Here is a 7,907-nt window from a genome sequence, read left to right as displayed (position 1 = left end):
TTACTTATATACAGAGAGCCCAATATATACCATATTATGTATCCTTATAATCCTACTGTGAAAACTCATTCTTTTGTACCTTGCTTTCCTCACTGCATTTCTCTTTTTTGGCCCTTTGGCATGGAAGTAAATTGTACCAACTCAAATTTCTGTTAATTTTAGTTAGGGTTCCTTACGCTCAAACTCTGTGCCAAGTTCAGTTGTAACATGCAAAGAGAGGGGTTGTACATTACATTTTAGTAAAAGGCTATACAGAGACTCCGTCTGGACTTAAATGTTCTCATATTCACACCCTGTGTGTTGGGGGAGCTGGAAGAAGATGTGTATGTTCCTTCATTTCTTTCAGTTGGACTCTGAATCGGAGGAGTCCAATTGAAAGACTTCACTACTTTTATATAGGACTTTAATCCTTAAGGACAATAAAGTATGTTGCAGGTACAGGGATCCCTTCACTGTGTGTGTAGTTTGGGCCTGAAACTGAAGAATAGTTCTTAAGGGCCCTGTGAACAGAAACTACTGTCATTACTAATTTTTGCCAGTATTAAGACTATGGAAGGTGCTATGAGTCTTTTAACTATCACAAGTAATCAGGATCTCACTTTCACATCTGATCCTGGCACCAGCAATATGACATGCTTGTTTTATGATGTTGGTGGGAAGGTGGTCATTCTAGTTCGTTAATTGTCTCTATTATGATTTACAACATAAGTGAGGTTCATAAACCATGTACTGTATCATTATACATTTTTAATAGCTGATAAATACAATAGCTGTTGAATCAATGATTTTGTTTTAAATAGTGCCAACACCTAATCATTGACAGTTAATTCCTTGTACTGTAGCCAATGGTGAATTTGGTTCTGAAGTGCAGGGGGGCTTAAATTTAGTTTTATGACTTGATTTGTATCAAATTGAAGCTCTGAATCTTGAGTTTTCTGATTATTTATTAAAAACAAAGTGATCAAAACAAAATCTGGGAGGGCTGCCTAAATGGCAAGCAATTGGCCAATTTCATAAACCAGAAGGGGTTCAAATAGCCCTCCCTCCTTTAAGGGGCTGAGTGGTGAGACTTTGCAGACTTGATTTATTGTGCTGTTTCTGAACAGACCAGTAGTAGTAGCTGAGAAGAACAGGCTGCCAAGGAATGCAACAGTAACACGAGTACACGCTCCACCCACAGTGCTGTGTCTTCATTTTTCCCCTCACTACTGAGCGTGCCCCATGCCACTATTGGCTTTTCTGAATGCTGACCAGAAATTTCTGTTTCTTCATCTCTTACTTGCTGTTGGGATGCTCTCTGAGCCCTGCCACTGCTTGGCAGATAGGAGGCATCTTCCAGCCATAAAGTCTCTCATAGACCTGCAGGAGGCTCCCTTACTCTCCAGCTGTTAAGCTGTGAGAGTGGAACAGGACTGATAACGCAAAGAGCCTCCTATATGGCAGGGGGCGCAGCAAAATAGAGTGCCATCACCAGGTGCCTTCCTCCCTGCTATTAAGAGCTCACTCCAGGTGGCGTAAAGAGCTTGCCCAGTCAGTCCATAGTGTGAAGTGACCAGCTTTGCATCCAGACCCACAGTTTGGGAACCCCTTTAAGAGGGGACTGAAGGAGGAACTGGTGGTTTGGAGGGAGAGTGGATGAACTGGATGAGGGTGGGAGGGAGAGTTGATGGATGTGTGTGGGGAGGAGAAGGGAGAGTAATTGACGGACTCGAGGGGGAGTGGGGGTAAGTGATGTAGGTGTAGGCCCCTTGAAGCTTGATGGAGAAGGTTTGGTAAGGACTTAAGACCTTTGCAGCTCTGGAAACTGAACTCACTTTATTGGTATAGTTTGCCTGTGGTGTTGAGCTCTAGAGCATGTGGCTTGAATTTTCTACATTGGTAGCAGTGACCCCTACACCTCTGATATGTAAGCTACCTAATTTGGGGTCCAACCTCTATGAAGTTTGTAAGCCCCAGATACAGTAACTACATGTCGTTGCTAAACCCTGGTACAATTGTGCCCTGCAGTCCCCCCACCCATGCATGATTCTCACTAGGAGCCAATGCCCCCAGTGTGAGTTACATAGTCCAGGGCTTCCCAAATTGTGGACTGTGGCCCAAAGGTGGGCTACAACACAATCTCAGGTGGTCCACTGGCAAAACTGCATTCTCCCATCAAGTCAAGGGCAGAGATTGGGGAGGGCTTGTAGGGGCATTGCCACCCCCTCCCCACCCCCCCACATTTTCCATTCCCCTCCCAACCCTGGCCCCCAGCGCAGCTCCAGGACACGCAGCCCCTGCCTGACGGACCGTGTGCAGGGAAAGCATACAGGGCTGCACTCAAGGGCTGGAGTCAGCAAGGGGCTGAAAATTGAAGATGAGATCTGGTTGAACCTCAATAATGTGTCCCCAACTGGAAAAACTGTGCAAGGAGAATCTGGCACTTCCATCCCATTAAGAAGACTCCTGGTCTGTAAGTTATTTTATATTTTTATTTACAATATTTGATTCTTTTCTAATTAACAGAGAGTAGGGTTGGGTTACTTACAAAGCGCAGAAATTCAGATTTTACACTTAAAAAAAATTGAAAACGTAATATAGTGTTCAAAGTTGGACAACTATTTTGTTTTAAAACCAACAAATAACATTGTCTTTTAACTATTTTGTTAAAACCGTTGTTTTGCTTATTTTCAGTTTTATACCAAATTGAGTTTTCCCTGTTTGAACACCACACTTTGCTCTCAACATTGTTTTAAAGTGTAGTTTTACTACAACTGTTGGGTTTCAAAGATTTTTAAGCATTTTTTTTTGAGTGCATATTGCTAGGACTTACAATCATTTATGTTAAAATGAAAAGGAAACATTAGATTGTTTATTTACTGTGAAATTTATATGTATGTAATCATAAAAATAATTTTCTTCAAGAAGTGTTTAATGGTGCGCCGCAGTGCCTATTGCAGCTGCATAGGTGGGCATCAGGGAAAAAGTTTGGGAATCCCTGACATACTCAACCTGGTCTAAGGTCTGAAGAATATTTTGCCCCTCTTAGGCACCAGTAGGCCAGCTGGATGATTCGGCCCTACTAGAATGCTCCAGCCAGATACCTCACAGGATTCCGCATTCCATCCACTGCCAGAGAAGGGAGCATCCTGGCAGCACAGGGACCAATGGTTTTGTGGTTCACTCCCCGGCACTGCAGCCCTGCCAGAGGCTGGGGATGGGGAGAGAAGGTCCTCTCCCTGTTATCCAGTCAGCCCTGCTTGTTTCCTGGGCCAGGAGGCCTTGGCTCTGGGGGACCTGAGCTGATTAGCTGTTTACTCAGGCTCTCCAGGCCTTGAGTGCTGCTGCTCCACCTTTCCCATTCCTGTGAGTCACAAACTGGCTGTAAAACTGTTCTGTGCCTCTTGGGTTGGAGAGAGGGGCTGGGGCTGCTGTGGCGGTGTTCCCAGGTGGCGGGAGGTTGAGGATAGCGCTGTTTTGGGTTGGGGCTTCTGTAGAATGTACCTTTCCCCTGTCTTGCCCCCCATGTTCAGCACTCGGCTCCAGGACAGGGAAGTGCCAGTTCAAGAGCCCTTGAAGCCATTGCCCCAGAGCCCCTAAAAAAACTACATAGAATCCCCTGCCCTGGAACTGAGAACATGGAATGAGGAGTTTTGGGACTGGGTAGTGGGCAGAGCCAGGTGGAGGAAGGGAGCGAGCAGTTCCTTCATTGAGGGTGTGGCTTGCACAGATGCACATAGTTAATACCAAGGCACCTACACCATGAGCTTCTAGAGGGCGGTGCCCATTGAGTCATTTGCCCCTCTCTCCCATTCTCTTGCAGGGGGTTCCCATGATATAAAGGGGGAGTGGCCCCAATCACCCTTCCTTTCCTTCTGATCCTTCCACTGAGAACAATGCTAGGCACGTTAGGCACTATATAAACACATTGTCAGAGACCATCCTTGCCCCCCAAATTATTTCATTTTATTATTATTTATTAACTTATATTAGCACCCACTAAGGGCTTGATTCAGGAGAAGTGCTATAACATAACTTTGTAGTTTCTCCAACCACCTATGCAGCTGTCCCTCAAGAATCCTGAATCTAAGTAGTGGATGTAAGATTTTATCTCCTGCAGATTGCGGATTCCTGCTGTTGAGGGTACATCCTGGGGCTGAAACAGTCCCAGTTTTCATTTAGGTTTTATAAAGCAACTATGCAAAGTATTTAACTAGTAGCTTCTGTCACTTCCCCCTTGGTATCTTGGATTTGGCCATACCATCCAATCTGCAAGCTGGGACTAAGGACTGGCCTGATCATGCTCAAACTGTGATTTACTGGTGCAAAAGAGTTACAGGCTTCTGCAACCTCCCACCCCAAGCTGGAGGAAGAAAAAACAGGATCTCTGGATCTAGAAGTGGAGCACCTGTGGCCCACCATCCTAGCTGAGGAAGGAGCAGATGGTCAGCTCCTCCATGGAGGCTAGTGGAAAAACACTCACCAAAATTTCTACTCCGTGTTCAGAAGTCTATTGGTGTCCTGAAAATAGTGAATGAGACCCCATAAGTGGTTGGGGGTGAGTGGATTTTGGAAAGTTAAAGGCTTGGGGGTAGGTTGGAGCCAGATGGATGAGGGAGGAGGAGAGAGACTCTGAATAATTTAGGAAGGAGAAGGGCAAGTGGGAAGAAGGAATTGATGCAGGAAAGGAGAAGATGAGATATGTAGTGGGAGAAGGGAGAGATCACTGCTTTACACAAGGGATGGGGAGGTGCATAAGTCCCTAAATGTTGGTATCCAAGTTAGAAAATGTTGATGTAGCACACAGTTTTTATGTCAACTTGATTTTATACTTGTGCACAACAGTCTGGGGCTGTGATGGGAACTCATAATGGGCATGCTTGGTGCGTGCTGCAAGCAAACTCCTGTAGTGTTTCCACTGTTTCTGTGGAGACTAGCAGACAATGAACAACTCTTCCCACGCAAACTTGCCTCAGTCTTCCTCACTTGGCTTCTTGTCCCATTCTCTTCAGCTCATTCTAGTCTACCAGCACTGCCTCTAATAAGGGTTAAATGATTTACATAGTATTTTTCCTGTCAGGACTTTCCATGCCATTACTCCTGACTTAATTTTATTCCTATCCAAATTTATTTAAAGCCTGTCACTCCCTGATTGATTTTCTTTCAGCAGTTTGGAAGGGCTGCTTTTCATTGACTCCTGCAGTGTGTCCATTGTTTCTGTGAAGTCTGCGGGCTGGGACAACAATGAAGGACTTTTCCCATTCTGTTTTAACAGGGCATCCATTGGTCTTTCAGCCTCAACTAAACAGTGTTCTCAGTTTCTTGGGTAGTCAAGTTGGAATTCTGACTCTCTGGTATCTTCTCAGATGAACCTTCTGGGTAATTTTGGACTTAGTCCTGGTATCCAACTGTATGCTATTCACCACTTCATTTATTTTTATCAATACTGTACAGAATCCCTCCCAAGGTTAATCAGTTTTAGGGCTCCTACCCTTCCTTCCACTAAGACTATGGAATCAGATTAGCCCCCCCCCCAAGTTTCCCCATATGATCTTTATGGTTAGTCTTTTTTCATTTTCAAATGCTTTCAAATTTTCCAAAGGAAGTGTGTGCTTTTTCAGTTTGGGGCTGTGGAATATCTGCATAGTTCAAATGATCCAAATTCCTTTGTCCCTTCCCAGAAGCTCTACAGAAGAGATTTCCTGGGGTCCCTAATTTATGTCCAAACATGAGGTGCATGGGGGTTCATTTTGTACTTTCATTGACTGCTATCTTATAGGCCATCAAAAAGAATGTGAGATGCTGGATACAGTTGGTTTGATGCTGTTCTGAAACGGTAGCCTGCTTAACCTTTTTTGACCCATTCCACCTTCCCACACAATTGTGGTGTGAGTCTTATGGATTCCTAGAATTTCATAAACCTGTTGAAATACTTTTGAATCAAATTTTTCCCCTTAATCTGTGTGCCAATCACCTAGAACCCCAAATCTGGTGGTGAATTCGTTCATTAAAACTTCAGTGACTGGCACAGCCTTTTTGTTTCTTATTGATTAAGATTCAGGCCATTTGTAAAGAAGACCATCCCATATTTGTGAACTGCTCTCTATAATGAGAAAGAGACCAGACAGAAAGAATAAATGGGCACGTCACAACTGATTGACTGTTTCTTCTCCAGGGATCAATGAAGGCAATTCGTGGGGCAACATTTTCTCTATAAACCTATCTGGAAGGGCATTTTTATATTTTACCGCATTTTTGACATAGATTTATAAATATGAGCCAGATCATCATCTGGTATAAATCAAGTTTCAGAGGGGTAGCCGTGTTAGTCTGTATCAGCAAAAACAACGAGGTGTCCTTGTCGTACCTTAGAGATTAACAAATTTATTTGGGCATAAGCTTTCATGGGCTAAAACCTACTTCATCAGATGCATGAAGTGAAAAATACAGTAGGCAGGTATAAATATACAGCACATGAAAAGACAGGAGTTGCCTTACCAAGTGGGGGGTCAGTGCTAAAGAGGCCAATTCAATCAGGGTGAATGTGGCCCATTCCCAATTGTTGACAAGAAGGATTGAGTATCAACAGAGGGAAAATTACTTTTTGTAGTGACCCAGCCACTCCCAGTCTTTATTCAGGCCTAATTTGATGGTGTCACATTTGCAAATGAATTCTAATTCTGTAGTTTCTCGTTCAAGTCTGTTTTTTAAATTTTTTTCTTGAAAAATGGCCACTTTTAAGTCTGTTATTGAGTGTCCAGGAAGATTGAAGTGAACTTCATTGGCTCGTTTTAAGCAGCTGAGACTTGGCCATTTTTGGTGTGTTTGTTTTTATTAACACTTATTTAACTTATGCATCCGATGAAGTGAGCTGTAGCTCACGAAAGCTCATGCTCAAATAAATTGGTTAGTCTCTAAGGTGCCACAAGTCCTCCTTTTCTTTTTGCGAATACAGACTAACACGGCTGTTACTCTGAAACCTATTTAACTTTAGTGACTAAATTTTTGCTAGACATGTTGTTGGTCTGACTTCACCTAGAAATAATTCTGATGCTTGTGTGTCGCTTATCAAACATCTATATGGGACTTATCTCCATTGACACATCATGTGCTTCTCCCTCTTCCCTGCACCACAGCATAGCAACTCTGTCCCTCCAATTGCACTGTGGGCTTTCATAACAGCCAACCAGAATCTGGCCTTGTGGACCAAAGCAGTTATGGATCCAGTGGCAGATGTTACTTTTCTTTACCGCATTTTCTGATTATATTGATTCAAATATTTTTGATCGCTGCAGAGTAGAAATCATCCACCAGCATATGTGCTGATATAACATGAATGCACACAGCAACATTGTCAACCTGAAGCCTCCAAAATTATGTTGAGCGCTAAATAATCCACACACTAGCCTTAAAAAACCCCACACGATCTAAAGAGCAATAAGGGTGGAGTTCTGCTAAATGCAAACTGCGATTGGAGCTGGGAAAAAAACACCTTTGGTCTTAACCTGGCTCGGTCCCTACCTACCCTTCTCCCAGCGCCAGCTGCTCCTGCCACTTCCCGAAACTACACTTCCCATGACCGTTTGAGGTGGGGCGCACTAGCTTCTGGGTAAGACGCAGCAGGATGACGCATCCACTTGTGCGGGAGTTAGTGACGCGGCCTGCCCGGGCGGGCGCTGTGTGGTTGGTCGGGCCGGGGGGAGGGGTGCACGGAGTCGGCCGCGGCGCGGGCGGGACGGAGCCGGCAGCAGGCGCGTGAGGCCCCGGAGTCCGCGAGACAGGCCTTGCGGCGCGTGGCGGGGGCATCTCCATAGTGACAGTGACAGCACAGAGGGGAAGGAGGGAGCGCGCGGCGCGGCCAGGCCGCGGGGGGAAGGGGGAGCGAGCGGGGGCCGGGCCCGCTCTGCGCCGGGGGGCCGGATCCCAGC

This window comes from Lepidochelys olivacea (assembly GCF_965140295.1).
Source record: "Lepidochelys olivacea isolate rLepOli2 genome assembly, chromosome: 2".
NCBI lineage: Eukaryota > Metazoa > Chordata > Testudines > Cheloniidae > Lepidochelys > Lepidochelys olivacea.
Note: the sequence above shows the minus strand (reverse complement) of the source record.